The sequence below is a fragment of the Aotus nancymaae genome, unplaced genomic scaffold (assembly GCF_030222135.1).
Source record: "Aotus nancymaae isolate 86718 unplaced genomic scaffold, 86718_ANA_hifiasm-v0.15.2.pri h1tg000030l, whole genome shotgun sequence".
Lineage (NCBI taxonomy): Eukaryota > Metazoa > Chordata > Mammalia > Primates > Aotidae > Aotus > Aotus nancymaae.
This window is the reverse complement of record NW_026988443.1, coordinates 5,864,914-5,883,550: the sequence shown is the minus strand read 5'-3', so window position 1 is coordinate 5,883,550 and position 18,637 is coordinate 5,864,914.

Sequence of the window (18,637 nt, the reverse complement as noted above, 5' to 3'; positions counted from 1 at the left end):
TTGGCAAATTCAGTTTTTTCTACCTCTAGCCACATTTCTAGGCACAATTTCAGTCCCTTCCAAGCTCACCACAGGCTCACACTGGAAGAGTCTCTATTAGAGGCCACAAGTCCAGACTGGGACACTGAGGCCCTGTGTTGGTCCATTTTGCGTTACTATAAAGGAATACCCGAGGTTGGGTAATTCATAAAGAAAAAAGGTTGATTTGGCTCAGCGTTCTGCAGGCTGTTCAGGAAGCACAATCCTGGCCTCTGCTTCTAGTGAGGGCCTCAGGAAGCTTCCACTCATGGTGGAAGGTGAAGGGGAGCGGGCATCCCATGGTGAGAGACAGGGCAAAAGGGAGACAGCGAGAGAGATGCCAGGCTCTTCTAAACAACCAGTTCTCCCGTGAGCCTACAGGGAACCCATTCATTACTATGGGAAGGCACCAAGCCATTTATCAGGGATCTGCCTCCAAGACCCAAACACCTCCCACCAGGTCCCACTGTCAACCCTGGGGATCATATTTCAGCACGAGATTTGGACAGGACACACGTCCAAACCTTTTCAGGCCCATTCAAATGGGTTACCACAGAAGGAATTCCTGTCATGGGTCACACCTTTGCAGTGATCTCAGCCTGGGTGTCTTCTTGCCCAGCAGACAGCCTGAAGAAACACTCAAAAGCCCTTGTAACCCTGTGAAACCTGCAACCCATGTCCCTCTCCTTGAACCTGACAGTCCCACTGTATAGGTTCAGGAACTGAGCCCGCAGGGACAAGGAACTCCTGACATGCCTTCTCTCACCTCCCTATCCTGACACACACAGTGCTTCCTCCTTCACCTTTCAGCCAGGAGAGAGGGAGACAGAGCCCTGACAACACTGATTATGCTCCTGGATCCAGCCATGCCTAAAGGCCCTAGAGCTAGCTCTTGGATCTTTCCAAAGTCAATCAATCCTTTGTTAGGCATAAACCATGGTGAATTTGGATTCTGACACTTGCAACCAAAAGAGTCCTGATTATGTAGCTGCCTTCAAGTCTCTGAGGGGCTGTGTGTCTGGGACAAAGACAGCAGCCCTGGAAGTCAGGAGGGCGTGCCACAGAGAGCACAGGCATGCCCTGGACCCCCCAGTTATCCCAGTGGGTTATAGGCCCTGGGAGCAGTGGGGGTGGGGGGAGGCTGGCAGCATGGGGATGCAGTGAGAACCAGAATGAGTAGGGTAGGGCACCAATGCCAGGGCAAGTTGCCTCTGGGAGAGGGGCTGGTTTTCCAAGAACTGGGGACATAGAAGACTCAGACCAATGGTTCTTCAAGTATGGTTTCTTGCAGCAGCGGCAGCAGCATCACCTGGGAATTTGTTGGAGATGCACATTCTCAGGCCCTGCCTCAGACCCATTGAATCAGCAGCTCTGGGTGTGGGGCCAGCAAGGTGGGTTTTAACAAGGCTCCGAGTGACTCTAATGCTGAGTGCTGCTTGAGCGCCACTGCCTCAGACACTAAATGAATTAAATATGCTCAGAGAAGAAAACAAATTATTTAGTATTGAGAACAGATGTGGTGGGGAACCCAGAGCATACTGTTCCTAAGTATCTCAGGGACCCTTCACAGGCACAGAGGGTGGGACAGGGACCCTCATTCTTCTCCCCACAGGCCTGTACCAAGCAAGGTGGCAAAGCAAGGAATGGCCACCACCTCCAAGTCCCTCCAGGCTGATTCTCCTGGGCCTCCTCCTGAGTACTCTCCTCCACCAAGGAGATCCAATACAACAGCCCACCTTGCCCAATACACAGAGAGGAGGGGACAGTCCAGGAGATGTGAGTGCCAGGAAGGGGTTGACTAGACGACCCTGAGCCTTTCAAACTAGGATCACACCAGCCAGATCCCTGACTCCAGCCCTCCCTCCCTCTCTAAGTCCAGTTCAGAAACTCCGCCTTGTAGTCAGAATGGGGTGGGTTCTGTAGCAGGAATGTAAGTCTGCATATAGATAATAACCTGAACTCTCAGTGGCTTCACACATCACAGAGTCCAAAGCAATGCAGGAGATTTTCCAGGATTTCTTTTTTCTTTTCTTTTCAGATAGGGTCTCACTCTGTTACCAGCCTGAGTGCTGTGGTGCAATCACATCTCATTGCAGCCTCGACCTCCTGGACTCAAGTGATCCTCCTGCCTCAGCCTCCCAAATAACTGGGACTGATGCCCAGCTGATTCTATAACCAAGACGATTTTCTTCCATGCAACACCTCAGCAAACCAACCTGCTTCTCTCTGTGCCATGTCAACGTGGGGCTTTACGGGCAGAGAGAACTAAAGAGACAAGAACCGGCTCTTAAATACTTTCACCCAGGCACTTCCACTCCCAGCCATAGGCCAGAATGAGGCTCATGATCCTGTGTAGGCAGGAGGGAGCCAGCGATCAGTAGAAATCTCTGTCATCTGCCTGCTGGACGCCGCCAGCTCTAGTCCACTCTGCCACCTCCCATGGGATTACTCTCCCAAAACACCTGCTGAGGACTGACCTGACTTAGACTGGGCACTGTGCTCAGCACCAGATCTCCCATAGTGACCAGGACAGACATGGTCCCATCCCATTCCATAAGGGGCTCATATCAGAGAAGGGAAGGGATTGAACAGACGCTCCTCAAAGTTTCCCAGGCCCCATTTCTGTGTCCCTTTTGTGTGGGCATCACCATCCTTCCTGACTCACAGACTAAACTTAGTCAGCTCTCAGCCCTGGAATGAGCCTCAGTTTTCTCATCTGAACAATGGGGATAATAAGAGACTTAACAGAGGTCATCTGATGTTCATGAGAAAGCGAGTCTCTGATTGGTGCAGCCTCACAGCCACTAGGCATTGGGGCCAGGATTCAAACTCCATCATCTGATTCCATTGCTTGAGTCTCTTCTGTGACCCTTCCCCTTCCTCCTTAGCTGGGTGGGCCCTGCAGAGTTCGCCTCAAGCATTGAAACTTTTGCTAAGAAGGAGGGGATCTGAGAGCCCAACTTCCCAGCCACAGCCAAGGTGAGCCAGGTCTGGCCTTGAACCAACTTGGTCCCCTGAAGACTGCCTGGAAGGCATCCCTGGAACTGGTCCTGCCTCACTCAGGTCATTCCGTGAGGGTCACAGCAGCTGTCCTGCAACCCAGGACCCAGACAAGGCCAACTCCAAGCCCCTCACTCCCACCACCCTTTCTCCACATATAGATGTGGCCAAAAACCTTACTATGGGACTGGTAAGGCCACCACAGCCACTATTAGAAACCTGATCCCGAGTCGCTGATTAAAACCAGGAGGGGGTTTTAATCAGCCGGGGCCATGTGCTATTTAACGGAAGATGAAAGCACGAGTGATAAGCATCATCTCAGAAAGGATATCATTAAAGGAAGAGCAGAACAGCATGAGGCAGCTTTATCATTACAGCAGCCCCTCGCAAAGCTCTCGCGAGGGGCTTTGGGGAACACCTGGGCTCGGCCTATTATGCCGCACTTAACGATGTCTTTGTGTTTGACAACGGCTCCGGAGCCCACGCCACGCTAAACTTCTAAATATACAATTAATGTCTATTAATTATAGTTTTCAAATCAGCAAAATGAGCCTTCATTAACTTAATCGCCTCTTCTATTTTATCAGGAAATTGTACTCTCTGTGTTCAGAATCCCTGCATCTGAAACCCCCCTGTGACGGGCAGCATGTGGTACTTGGCTGACTGTTTAAGGGAAGGCCTGCCTGTCCTCCTCTCATCTAAGCACCCCCCTACTCCACCCTCGGCCATGAGATGGGAAGCCACTGAGGGCCTCTAAAGTATTCTAAAGGGTTTGTGAGTAAGCATATGTTCCGGGAGATGGTGATGGAAGTGAGGTGGCAGCAGCTGCCATCACCGTACCTCGTCAAGCTGGAGCCCAGCCCACGTGGAAGTGGATCTGAACCAGTATGTGTTGGGGACATGAGGTGGAGAGGAAACTGGCCACTGCCTCCCGCATCCCTCTGGACCTTAGGCAGCCTTCCTTCTCACTGCCAGCAGCCTTGGGGATCACCCTCCCTGCTCACAACAGCCAGTGGCTTACGGTATAACTAACCCCATTGCAGACATGGGCAAACCGAGACTCACAGAGGGGAAATGGTTTCTTGAGGACTGCAGAGCAAATTGTCAGCCAAGCTAAGCTTTCAATTCAGCTCATCTAATGCTCAAGATAGGGCCTCACCCTGAGTTTGCATATATAATGGAGGGCACTGTTCAGTGGACTTTTATCCTCTTCTCTCCCTTGAGCATGAAGGGTGTTCCCCTACCCCATGGCTTTGGGGCTTGGCCATGTGACTTGTTTTGGCCAATGGGATGGGAGTGAATGCCAGGAGCTCAACCGTGTAACTTGCTTTCACCAGTGGGAAAGGAGTGAATGCCATGAGCTTGGCCGTGTGACTGGCTTTGGCCAGTGGGATGGGAGTGGATATGATGAACCTGGCCATCTGACTTAGTTTGGCCAATAGGATGGGACTTGATGTGATGAGCCTGGCCATGTGACTTGTTTTGACCAATGGGATGGGAGCATATGTAATGGACTTGGCCAGGTGACTTCCTTTGGCCAATGGAACGGGAGTTGGGTATGATGTCCATCATAGCCCCTTCTTCCTGGGTAATCAGGAGATGTGCAGAGAAGAGAGGTGGGGAGGGAGAGCGAGTGAGCAAGAGTCTTTGGACCTAACTGGGTCACATGCCTTAGATAACTTACACAACTTCCCAGCTTTACTGTCCTCCTGGGTAAAATGGACGTGATAGAAAGCCTACCTCCTAAGGTTGCTGTGAGGATGAAATGGGCAGTGCTTTGCCTGGAGGGCTGGAGGTGGCTGCCTGGAGGGATTCTGGCACCATGGCATCTCAGAAGGCCCAGAGCAAGGAAGTGGCTAAACCCCAACCCCAGCTCCATGGGTCGGCAAGCGTGGACTTTTCAAACCCTATTTCAGCCTTCTATAAATGCAGATCGTCTCTTCAGTTCTCTCCCCTTGCCTCCAACTTTGTCTTCACTTCACCTCATCTCATTTATGCCTTAAGGAAGTTTACAGCTAAGTGGGGACAGCAGACAGACAGCCGCGATATGGGGCCTATGCCGGAGGAACAGGAGGGACACCTACCCAAGGCTTGGGGGTCTGGGAGGGCTTCCTGGAGGAGTAGGGCCTTGAAGGAGGAAGGGAGCAGATGTATTAGAGACCCACGGCCACCTGTCACGTCAGCTGCAGCTGCTGGGGACAATCTAGCAAGCACAGACTCAGAATTGTACCTGGCCTTCCTGCCCATTCCCAGGACCTTCTCCAATCCCACAGGATGTGAAGGGGCATCAACATCCCCAGAGGCACCCCCCAGACACAGGATGCTCCAGCCCTTCATCCTGCAGCCGGACACCCCATCTGTCCTCATCCTAGAGGGCCACGATCTCTAATGGTGACCTCAGCAAGGCACCCTCATATCACCTGCCATCTTGCCCCCCTGCCCCCTCACTCCTCTCCTGAGCTTCACCCTGCCAGAACCCTGCCCCCAAGTCCTTGTCTTGGGCCATGCCTTGGGGAACCCAGGCTCAGACCAGAAACAGCTGGGTGAGAGGTGAGGAGAAGCATTGCAGGGAGAAGGAGCAGCATATTCGGGGCTGGAAGGGAAAGGAAAGCTCTCCATTATTTAAGGATTGTCGGGAAGCACAGGGCAGTGGGGCAGAGGGGAAAGGGATGAAGTCATGTAGGAAACAGGAGACAGGGAGCTAGTGCCTCCCGAGGGCCTGGTCTGCTGGGCTGGGAGCTGAGCACTTGTCCTGAGGGCGATGAGATGGGTTGCAGTAGGAAGTGGCATGGTGAGATTGGCGTTTTTTTGTTTTTATTTTTGTTTTTTAACAGAGTCTTGCCCTGTCTCCCAGGCTGGAGTGCAGTGGAGTGATCTCTGTTCACTGCAACCTCCACCTCCCAGTTCAAGTGATTCTCCTGTCTCAGCCTCCCAAGTAGCTGGGACTATAGGGATATGCAACCACGCCTGGAAATTTTGTCTATTTTAGTAGAAACGGGGTTTCCTCATGTTGCCCAGGCTGGTCTTGAACTCCTGACCTCAAATGATCCTCCCACCTCAGCCTCCTAAAGTGCTAGGATTATAGGCATGAGCCACCGTGCCTGGCTCAGATTGGAGATTTTGAAAGTGCTTTTTGTGTGCAGTGTGGGGACTGATGGGAGACAGCATGGCCAGCGGAGGAACTGTCCCCAGGCTGGGGGAGAACAGACGGGACTCTCTGCTAGGGTATGGAGGGGATGTGTAGAGTGGAAAGGTCTCAGTAACTGGAGTGATGAGGGAAAGAGGAGTCAGGGGTGGCACCCAAGCTTCTGGTCTGGGCTACTTGGTGGATTGTCTGCCCATCTGCTGAGCTAGGAGCAAGTTTTGGGGATAGAGGGTGAGTTTGTTTGGAGGCAGATAGTTGGGACTCCTTGGCAGCAACCTAGAGACAGCCATGGCGTGGACGAGGTCCAGGAAGTGAGTCCATGGAGAAGGCCAGGCAGCCAGCACTGAGATCTGAGCAACACCATTTTTAATTTTTTTTATTTTGAAATAATTATAGATTCTCAGGAAGTTGCAAACAAAGCCCAGTCAGGTCCCATGTACCAGTTTCCTTGCCACCATCTTTAAAGGAGGATTAGACAAATCTGACTGCTAGAAACGGCCCCAGGAGTTCTGGAGAAAATCCAACAGTTTTGATCTCAAGAAAGCGATATCATTTAGAATTCAGGTTTGGCTGCAAGTGAAAGTGATTGAAGCAAGTGAGAAGTTGATTGCTTCCTCATATAATAGTCTAAATGTAGGTGTCCAAGCCTGGAATAGTCCTGGTAAGTTCTCAGGAACACAGGCTTCTTTCATACACTCCACCATCTCTAGGGTGTTGTCCTCATGGTCCAAAATGGTGGCTGGAATTCCAGCCATCACATCTGCTTTCCAGGCAGCAAAATGGAAGAAGGGACACAGAAGAACAGAGATGACAATAGGTATAAACAACTTCTCTTTTAAAAGAATGTTCCCAGGAGCTGCTACATGACACTATTGACTAGAGTTTAGTCACAAAATTTATTTGCAAAAGAGTCTGAGAACTATAGTCTTTATTCCTGGACTCAAAATCAGAGGCTCTATTACAAGGAAGAAAGAGTGTATCCAGGGCAGCAACTAGTTTCCTGTGCACAGAATCCAAGGGCACAGGGTGTTCTGAAGGGAGGACGTGTCAGTACCACTAAGTCAGGAAGTCAAGAAAAGTAGCAGTGAAATGCCCAGCGGATTTAGAGACAAGAAAGTCCAGTGGCAACTTTTTTAGGATAATGGCAATTGTCCCTCTGACCCCAGAGCCCTTGATTCTGAGTGCCCAATGTTCTCCAGGGTCACCTTTTGTCCAGTGGATGGGGCAGAAAGAGAGAGGTGCTGGAGATGAGGGTGTTGGACCGAGAGTGCAAATCCAGGCCACAGGCAACACTACAGCAGCAGGAAGTGGGAATGAGGGAATGAAAGGGACTCCAGGAAGAACCAAGCGGGACTGACGGTGAGAAGGACAGGAATGAGGACAGAAGACGGCCGAGTGTGTGGCTTCCATGGTGCGGCATTTCTGGGTTCACAGCGGGCCCAGGAGTGAGTGGCTACAGAAGAGAGAAAAGGGAGGCCTTTGTGATGGTGGGGGCCATAACATTGAGAGACTGGGGTTCAGGCACCTGTGGAAATCACCCAGGATGCTGGCAGAGTATCAGATAGAGGCAGGCGCTGAGTCTCTGTGGAGTCTTCCCAGTTACCTCAACACCACTCCCAACTCTGCTGCCAAAAGAGGCTGTTTAATGTTCTCGTGGTTGACACCTGCCTCAAACCCTGAATGGTTCCCATGGATTCGCAGGAAAATGTCCAAACCCCTCTCCTTTTCCTCTGAGGCCCTTCTATGATCACTTGGCATGGGTTAGGATGCTTTCAGCTCTAAGCAACAGAAACCCCAAATAACAGACACTGCCTGTGCCTGGCTTGATCCCCTGTAGGAATCATTTGTGTTTGCTGGTCCGATTTCCAACTGCCAGTACCTGCGATTCCACTGAAGCCTGTGCCTGTGCACTGAAATAGCCCTTGACTGATGACTGACAAGGATGGGTGGATAAATACCTCGGCTCCCTTCCTGTGCAGGTGGGATAACTCTGAGGTGTGTTTCACGTGGGCTTCTGGAGTTCCTCAGAAGGATTAAGCTCCAGGTGCCCACATTTACTTCCCTTCCTTTCCCACCTCACTTCCCTACTCTCCTCCCAGTCCTTCCCAGGACCACCTCAAAATCAACAACTTGCTCCTGAGTCTTCAACTCAGGATCTCCTCCTGAGAAAAACCAAACATCTGAAGTGCAGACACTGGATGGCTGCCAGGTAGTGTATGAATGCTTGTGCAACAACATCTCTGAGGACCCAGTGCTCTCTTTGTCTGTGCTCTGTGGTCCTCAGGTTGTAGCAAGATGGCTGCCACCATGATGTCTTACAAGTTCCTCCACAGACTTCCCTTCAGATCTCATTGGCCAGAATAGGATCACATGATCTTTCCTGAACCAATCGCTGACAAAGGTGAGGGCTTTGCCATGTCTGGCTTAGATGAATCATCTGTGGGCAGAAAGGATGATGGGATCGACTACAGGGACCACAACACCATCCCGTCACCCACTCTAGTATGACTCTGCCACTGTAGATATGTAACATAGTGAAAAGAAACAGCTGGTTGATGCTCCATGCCAACCAGCTCTGTGTTCTCACTATTTCACCTTCTTTCATTCATTCATTCAACAAGCATGCATTGAATGTTTACTGTGTTCCTGCTAGTTCCTGGGGTTGGGGATGTGGGAGACAAGAAAAGCACAGAGGCTGAGTGTGGTGGGGTCTGAGTGGCAGAGGCATGACCCTAGGGATATACTGATCCAGCTGTTTTGCCATCTGAAATGTCCCACACCACTGACCTCCCCTCAGGATCATACCTGTCCCCTAGAGCCCCTCTCTTCCAGGAGGGCTTTCCTGATTTCCCCAAACCAGGGGATTCCAACCTGCCTCGGAGCCCCCTTGGGTGTTCCAGGGTGTTCTTCTGGGCTGACACTGCCTTGGCTGGCTCTGAAGTGTCCTTGCATGCCCATTACGAGTGACCGTGTTCTTCTTGTCTTCCCCATTAAGGCTCCTAGAGGGAGAGCGATGTGCCCCAGGGCCTGAGTCACAGCCAGGCAGCTCAACCCTGCAGGGCTGACCCGCAGCCAGGGCCAACCCACCCGGCCCCAGTCCCTGCCTCCCAGCACCTGCCGCGAGGCTGCCTCTGCCCCTCCCCATGTCTATCCCATCAATTTCTTATTTCATAAAAATCAATTTCTGTCCCGTTTTTGCCGTGTACATAAAAGACTGTGGCATCAATTAGCCTTCGTTCTCTCTCTCCCCTCTCTCTTTTTCTTCCTCGTCTTTTTTGGAAACCTCTTTGTAGGGAAAATCTCATATTTCAGCAATTTGCATTATCCACACACTCAGCTTTGAAGTTCTAAGTTATGGTAAGAAAAGGACCCACTTATCTGCCCATAAAAAATGTTCAAAGCTTATAAATTCCCTGAAACAGATGTACATTATCATTGGATTTGCCTTTCTTTTTGCTAGAGCATGCCTAACAGAGTTTCAGCCGCCCCCTGGCCCCCCTTCCCCCGCCCCTGTTAGCATCTTGTCTCCACAGAAGCCCGCTCCCCACTGGGCCAGACCGACTTCAAAGGTCCCAGGCTGTCTGTTAGAAGCAAAGCACAAAGTGGGAACATAGGGGCCTTTTAAATCCCCCACGTTTAAGTCAATATCGTGCCTCCCTCCGTTCCCCTCTCCTGGCAGAGGGACATAAGTCAGCCCTTCCCTTTCTGCCTTCTTGAGCGCCAATTCAGCAACTACCAGAGAGAGGAAATCGGGCCCCTTTTCCTCCCAGTCTCTCTTTGCCCTCTCTTTCTTGCCAACTTTTCTTTCTGTTCTTTCCCTCGCATAAGAAGATGTTCAGCAGCACAGAAGGTAGGGCTGATCCCACGGGTAAGCAAGCAGGTGCATCCTTAGCACTTTCACGGGTAAGAACATCGTAAACAACATGCATCCATCGGTCACTGTGGGATCCTACCATGACAGCCCCTCTCCGGGCTACTGTTTCCAATCCCTTCTCCCTGTGGTGACGGCCAGTGTGTCACATCCTCTCTCCCCCAACTGACCTTCTAGCTTCCTGATGTGTCTCTTGCGGTGATGAGCGGACTCTCCACCATTCAGGCCCCCAGGTCCTGCCCATCCCGGGTCTCCCTGTTGCTGGCTGCACCTGGCCATACTGGCCCGCACCAGTTCATCAAGCAGCCCATCCTCCGTCCACCCTCGAGGTCCTTGCACCAGCTGCTATCTCTAACTTTCTACCTGGCTAATTCTTCCTCACCCTTGAGGTCACCACCTAAATGTGGCTTCCTGGAGAGTCCCTCTCCAGCTCCCATGATGTCCCCTCTGTTATTCCCTCCCAGGTCTCCCCAGAAGTCATCGCAGTGGATAACAACATCGTTCCTGGGTGGAAGCTGTCCCCTCCACTACACTAAAGCTCCACAAAGGTGGGTGGAGATGATGTCTGTTTCATAGATTGCGGGGCATCGTTCCTGATACATAGTACTTGATCACTAAATCTTTGAAAGTACGGATGAACAGAGAGCTGGAAATGAATGTGGCAAAGGCCAGCCAGGCCTGAGCAGGTCCTTTCTGGGCAGCAAGTGCCAAGTCTGGGTCTCTCTTTGCTCTATCCATGTCTTGCCCAGAAGTTCAGTTTTGGCAGCTCCTTGCCACTGGGGGGTGGTCACACCACGGAGACTGACCTGCAGTCTAACTAAACTGCTTAGCAAGACAGAGTAAGATACTCCAATGCCAAATTCTTTCTCCTCAATAAAGAAAGGAGGGAGGGAGGGAGGGAGGGAGGAGGGAAGAGAAGGAAAGGAGAAAGTTCACAAGCACCACACTGGAAATATTCTGGCCAGGAATTTCTGGGCCAAATCACAATCAGATGTGCCTTTTGAGGACAGAGTCAGAGGAAATGGAATCAGGTGACAATGGCTAAGATGGTCAGGGGCCCATCTGGAGGGGATCTGGCCAGGGGATTTGAACCACTCAGAGTCACCCTGGGCCCCTGTACATAGATGTGCTGAGAGCCCACAGGCCGAGTCCAGTGACACCATCCAAATGTCCCCAGAAGATTCCAGGTTTCAGTCTGTCTGCATCCTGTCACCCTTCTCTGGTGGCAGCATCAACATTCCAACAAGTCTCAGCATCGGGGCCCGGCAAGAGGGGTGCCCCTTTCCCATGTCTTTATGAATCTGATCAACAAAGACACTTGGAGTGTCAACAGCAGGCCATGGGCTAGGTCCAGCTGGGCGCGGGTAGGGAGGCCAGGAGTGTGTTGTCCTTCAGTCACTCAACAGACTCTGAACAAGCACTTGTCTTTGCTGGGCCTTTGGGATTACAAGACAATCTGGTGAACAAGTGCTTGGGTGGAAACCAAATAATCAGAGGCAAAGATAAGTACATATGGTGGCTTCTCACCCTCCGTGCATTTGCAAAATCACCTACTCATTAAAATTTGTCTGTAACCTGAAATTAATACTTGTGGTGCATTCACTTCATTTGTGACATGCACAGAACAGCAAAAAGTGTGAGTGGCCTGACCACATGTTCTCAGCTGAGGTTGAACAAGGTGACGCTCTGCCTTCGCGGTTCAGTTCTCATCCTATAGCAAACTTCCTTCTCACGGTCTGCTTAGCGTCATGCTTTGTGCATGTTTGTGCTTTGTGTTGGTGATCCGGCTGCTTAAAATGCTCCCCAGGCCTGGCGTTGAAGTGCCATCTTGTGCACTTAAGCCCATGGAAGGCTCTGCTATGCCTTACAGAGAAAACACATGTGCTAGATAAGCTTTGTTCAGTCATGAGTTATAGAGCTGTTGGCTGAGTTCAATGTTAGTGAATCAAGAATATATAGTAAATTAGTCATCTTTAAGCAGAAACACACATGAAACATGGCTTTGCACTGATTGGTAATGAAAAAGTTATGAACAGAAGCTTGCAGGAACCTAGCCCTGTATTTCCCCTAGGAACAATAGCTCAGTATACGCTAACTCAGTGTTGGAGGCAACTTTATAAGATGTAACTACTGTGATGAGTAAGAATCAACTACAGTTACAAACATGATCAATGCTATGAATGAAGGGGGCCATAGGGCACCCTGAGAGCTTGGGGTACCATCTTGCTGAAGCTGGGGTCTCAGCCACATCAGGAGCCCCACCTCCCAGAGCTCCCCTTGCCTCACATGTCCCTGGACTTGACTGGAGCGATGGCAGACAAGGGAGTAGGACTGGTCTTTGTCAACTTGTATCAATGCCAGCAGGCTCCTGGAAAGGGAGGGTCACATGGCTTGTGGCTTCTCCACAGGGACAGCTGTCAGGCTTGTGTTTAACCCTACCACACATTAGCCACAAGTTAAGTAGGTTGCTTAATTGAACTATAATTCTGTTTCCTCATTGGTTTCCTCTCAATGATGATTTGAGGACATTAGTAAATGTAGGCTGGGCATGCAGTAGGCACCCTGTAAGGGGCAGATATGGCAATGTGGACTCCTCAGTGATCCTGCAGCTCAGGAGCTGGGCAAGGACAGTCCAAGATGCGGGGCAGCCAACTGCTCCAGAGGCTGCCCTCTCCCCAAGGGAGGCACTGCTGTACGTGGCTTTCAGGCTGCCCATCCCCACCACTACCCCTACTGTTTGCAGGACACAGAGCTGCCACCCCCGTGGCCTAGCTTCAAGCCAAGGGTAGTTTCATGATACAAATGTGGGGTTGAAGGCCAGAGATAGCAGGGGCTTGTCCAAGTTCACATCACAAGTCATGTCTAGAAGGAACAGAGTGACCCCATCAAACTTGAGAGGGAAAAGTAATATCTTTAAGCATTTCTTGAGTGTGTAACAGAGGTGGCATGCCACAGCAGCTGCCTCACAGGGGGCTCTGCAGCGGAGGTAGGAGGCAAGTACCCTTCATCCATCAGGACTGCACCTCCTGTTTTACTTACAAGGGCCTATTACATGCCAGGCTCTGTGCTGAACGCTTTACGCCCACTGGATCATTTACTCATAACAGCTCAGTGAGATAGTTACCCCGCTTAGCCCCATGTTAGAGAAAAGAAACAAGCCACAGAGAGGGTGAGTCACTTGTTTCAGGTCACACAGCTGGGAAGTAGTAGAACCAGGACTCAGCTCAGGTCCAAAGTCTCAACCATGGGCCAGTCTGTCCATCCTAGCTGAGCTCCCAAGCTGCATTTTGTGGTCCAGCTACTGGATCCTGCAACCTTCTCAAACTATCCACGAAGCCAAGTGCACAGAATCCAGGACATCGGGTCCAGACAATCTGGGGCCACATCTTCCTGGACCTGCTGATGGGCAAGGACCAGACTCTAGCCTGAACAGTGAGACGCAGTGAGACTGCCAGAGAGGAAGGAGTCACAGACAGAGCCTGGCCTGAGTCTCCTGCTGAGACTGCCCATGTGCGCACCCAGGGAGTCCCTGTCCCCTGCCCGATCAGCAGTCTTTCTGCTTCCCCCTCCAAGAGACCTGAGAGCATTCATCCAGGGATCCTGATATGAATAAACTCCTTCCCCATTTCTTGCTTTGCTTAAATCTTCTAAGTCCCTGGAGCTGAAGCCAAGCAGGCCTCATTAGGTCCACTTTACAGAAAAGTAAACTGAGTCTCAAAGAGGGGAAGTCACTGAGCCAGGTACAACCCAGCCATTCTTCTGAGTTAGGGCTTTCCACCTGTCTTGGCTGTTTAAGGAGGGCTGGGCAGGGTCTCACACAGCCTGGGACCCTTTGCCAGGGGCTTCCAGCCCACCCTGCCCCACCTAAATGAGGAGTGGGGCCATGTTGTGAGGGTCTCCAGGACTGCCCCAAAGACTTCCCCATGGATGCCCTCCCATGCCTGGAACTGCTCCCTCAGCCATTCTCCTGCGTAACGCTCTGCCCCGAACAGGCTTTTAAGTGACATCACTGACCTTCAAAAATGAGGTGCTTGAGGCTGCACAGGGGTCATGAGCTGAATCATGTCAAAGCCAGGCCTGAAAATCAGGCTGAGAGGGCATCTGGGCACGGGAAGAAAGGCATGTGTACCACTGGAAGGAGCGGACGGATTACAGCCATGTAGGAACGGGGGCCTGGGGTAAACACACTTTCTGATTTTTATGAGAAAAGCGAAAAATCCAGGTTTTTAGCTGAAACCCTAAGATTGTGGAAATTAATTCAAAAATTCTGAAACCCTGGACAGGTCAAACAGGACACATCAATGGGCCATGCTAGGTATGGTCCCGGTGAGCAGAGGATTGACTTCGGGAGGCTTAGAGTGAGCAGGGGACAGGAAGGTAGGGCAGAGTTCCAGATCCTACAGCTTCTTGGGAAATGTGGCTCTGAGCAAGTTGGCCTCAGGCCTGCTCTAACCCCTCTGCCAGGCACCAAGAGACACAGCTCAGGGCCGACCACTGAACTGGCCGTGACACGCCTGCTGACACAAGCAGACCCCACCACCACCAATGGCCTCCGTGGAGTTACTGACCAGTGTTGGGGGTTCCAGAAACCCCCTCTCCAGACATCGCAGATGCCAGCCTCCCCCAGGTGCTTTGCAGACAGCTGAGGCCATGACTGGAAAAAGGGCCTGCAGTCGGTCTGTGCTCAGCTTTCGAAAGAAGTGTCCATCTGGACTCCACACCCCTACCTGGGGTCTAGGTCTCCCATCTCTAAAATGGGACGAGAAGTTCTAGCCCTACTACAGTGTGTGGTTGACCAAACTTTCACTGGTTTCCAAGAGGGAAAAAAAAGACAACACAATGAGGTGGGGGGTGGTGTTTGTTTCTTTTTTAACTAATGCTAAATTATGTCTTTCCTTCTTCTGGTTTCTTTGAACAGTAAGGGACTGCAATTTTCTAACATTTTTTCTTTTTTTATATCCTTATTTAGCAAACTTAAAACTGTGCTGCTTTCCCAGACTTTTATTTGAAATGTGACTGCTTTGTAAAACTCCAGAGTCAAGAACTCACAGGCAGGAGGATGTCATAAATTAACAGGAAAGGATGAGAAATCTTCACTCCCCTCCTTCCTGCCTCCCTTGATCGTTCATTCACTCTCTTCCATTCATTAACCACCCACTACGTGCCACGACCTAAGGAAGCAGCTATCTAAGAAGTCCCTGCCTGCAGCGGCTTTACAGACCAGGAGGAAGGCAACCCACAGAGCCAGGATCCTGATGACCACGGCTGCCTGCCCCTCTGCCTGGGCACCAGCTAAGGTGGTTCCAAAAAGCAAGGCCTGGTTGGGAAAGAAAAAAGTAGCAAAGGTCAGCTTGGATGAACTCACCCAGGATTTTGCCATCAGAAATATCTAGAAAATGGTTATTTTAAAAGCACAGGGAGATGCGAGGGTTTGGGGTGGGGGTGAGGAGTGATGCGTTCGGTGCTTAGGGCCCCTGAAGGTCTTGGTCCTCCTGCTCAGAAGCCCAGAGGGTCCTGGGGTGCCTCCTCCAGTGCCGGTCCTTGGACCCTGGCAGTTCCTCCGAGGTTGTTGTATTTTAGTCCTTCTTCTAAGCCTCGAATGCTCCTCTCTCCCTGATGTGGAGGCTGGGGAAGGGCTCTCTGAAGGGTCTGACCAGATGTGATGCCAAAATGAACTCCACTAGGGGCACGGCAGGGCCCCCATAAGCTTGGAACCAAGACTGGGTTTGCAGTACAGCAAAATGAGATAGTTGGTATTCGCAACAAGCCCTACTCCCCAAAGCTGGCCTTGACCAAGAGCCCCCAGGCAAAGCAGGATGATGGGAAAGAAGTTTTCAAGAAAGCCACTCATGTCTCCCTCATTTCAGACCCTAGTCCTGAGCCAGGGGAGGGAAGGGAGTGTGTGCTCCACGCACCAGGGGCCACTGTGGACCCACCCTAGTTGGAGGACCTTGGGGTCTCACTAAATGTGGCTGTCTTTCGCCACCTGTAATTTTACAATAAGGGAGGAGAGGTGGGTTATCCAGGGGCAGACAGCAGCTAGAAAAAGGTGACAGGGCAGCTAGAAAAAGAACTCAGCCCCAAATCAAAGGGCTCTTACTAAATTCTCCAGCCTCGTCCTCTGCTGCGGCATGGCCACTTGCTCTAACATCCACAAAGGTTTTGGGGGTCCCTGGTGGGGCAGGGAGCAGGTGGAGCTCTCTCTGCCTCTCCTACCACCTTAATGCACATCCTCCTCAGGGCAGGGCCACTGGGATTCCACCCCGCGTGCACCAAGGCACAGGCAATGGGACTCGCAGGCTGTGGTCTGTGGGCCTGACCACAGCACCATTTCCTTGGAGGTGTGGAGCTTGTGAAAAGCACTGATCCTGCACCTCACTACACCCTGACCCACCTTAGCTCAGGAGTGGGCCTGATAGCTGCATTTCACATGCTCTCTGGGGGATTCTTATGGTCACTGAAGCTAGGTATTTCTCTCAAATGGGGCCCTCTGAGGTCATCTGGGGAAAATGCAAGGCTCTAGGGACTTAGCTGGGCTGCCTACGAAGTCACCTGGGGGCTTGAAACATCTGGATGCCTGGGCCACGCCCTAGACCTGTCACTCAGCATCATCACAGGTGGAACCCCCACACCAGTATTCTGTGAAATCTCCCCAGGTGATCCAAATCACTCGGGGGATGAGAATTACTGGTGTGAGCATCCCCTCTGCCTCCCCGACCCAGCGCCAGCAGGCTGGCAATGCCAAAGTCACGTCTAGAGGGCCTCATGTCTAGGTAGGGATCTGTGCCAGGCTCATGGGCTAAATGTACCAGGATTCTTCTAGTCTGTGGGAGACATTGGAGGGAAGAGGAATCCCATCGGCTAGTCAACTGGAGACGGGGAGTCTCCACCAGGCTCTGCCATTTCCTCCCCTGGGTCACCGTCTCCTACTGGCAAATGGGTCTCACTCATTCCCCTTCTCATGCTGGAGGCAGATGCTAGGTATAGAAAGCATTTTGCAGGGAAATACACAAATCAGGAAAGTCATTTGGGCGTGTGGGCCCCTGAGGAGAGAGGTGGGGTACAAAGAACTGCTAGTTTGGGAGAGGATGAGACTGAACACCAGATCAGAGCCCCACATAAAAATCATGAATATAGCAAGTGATCAAACTTTTAATGACGGGAAGGGTGTCCTGAGCACAGCTTTTAGAAGTTAATAAAGCGTGTGGTTGAAACATCTGTCTTGGCTCTGTAAAACGCAGCCCTGCACACATCTGGAGAAGGGGTGCACATGGGGGGCTGGGTGCAGCTGGTCTGGGGAGGCCAAGGCAGGGGCCAGGAGGGCGGGTGCTGGGGTGTGACTGGATGAGGGGCAAGGCTGCCTTGGGGCCTTTTGGGTGTGCAGTGACCAGGTGTCTGCTATGTGGCAGGTAACACCATCTTTAACGAGGAGGCGGGGGTGCTGGGTGGAGGGCGTTCACAGCCTGCTTGCACTGAGCACCTTTCAGGGGCCCCTTTCATCCCGAGAGCACTGACAGGCCTCACAGAAGCCAGGTTATTAGTGCTGGCATCTGACAGACACACCAAGGTGCAGGCAGCCTTCTCCTCCTCCTGCCACACTACTGGGCTGCCTTCCCTCTAGCCCAGTAATGATGTGAGATCTAAACACTGAGAAACCAGGGTTGGGTGAGTGAAAGAAACTGCTCCTAGCTGTTTCCTTTGCCAGAAAGTGTAATTAGCATGGCTGGATGCTAAGTGCAAGAATCTCCCAGGCTCCCGAGCCCGGGCACTCCTAGGAGATGACAGCAGACCGATATCTGGGATTTTCACCTGGCTGTCTGCCTTAAACACACCCAGTCCTCGGTACACAGTGACAGATCAGCAGAAATCGGCATCCTCTTGCCACGCTTCTCCCTAGTGGAACCCCCCATGCTCAGAGCTCAGGGGCCTGGGGCAGTGGCAACTGCTCCTCTGGAATGGCCTTCAGAAGATTTGCAAACAGGACCAAACTTCTCACCCACACCAGCCTGCAGGAAAATGTGCTCAAAGCCTCATCAGCAAGTATGGCTTCCCCTTCTAGTTTTCCCCTCCTTCCTTCCTTCCAACCTTCTTTCCTCTCTTTCTTCTTCCTTCCATTCTTCATTATTTAGTATAACCTATTTATTTATTTATTTACTTGAGAGTGTCTCACTCTGTCGCCCAGCCTGGAGTGCAGTGGTGCAATCTCGGCTCACCGCAACTTCCGCCTCCCAGGTTCAAGTGGTTCTCGTGCCTTGACCTCCCAAGTAGCTGGGATTACAGGTGCACACCACCACACCCAGCTAATATTTTTTATTTTTAGTAGAGACGGGGGTTTCACCATATTGCCCAGGCTGGTCTCGAACTCCTGACCTCAGGTGATCCACCACCTTGGCCTCCCAGAGTGCTGGGATTACAGGCATGAGGCACCACACCCAGCCAGTTTAACCTCTTTTAGAGGTCATGTGCAATCGCATCAAAATTGAAATCACACTTGCTCTTGAACTCCATGGTTCCACATGGACACTTTCTGTCTCCTGTACTCTTGCCCCTTGGCACCGGGACAGCCATGTGCAAGAACTCTCAGCACTGTCTGCCAGAGCCTG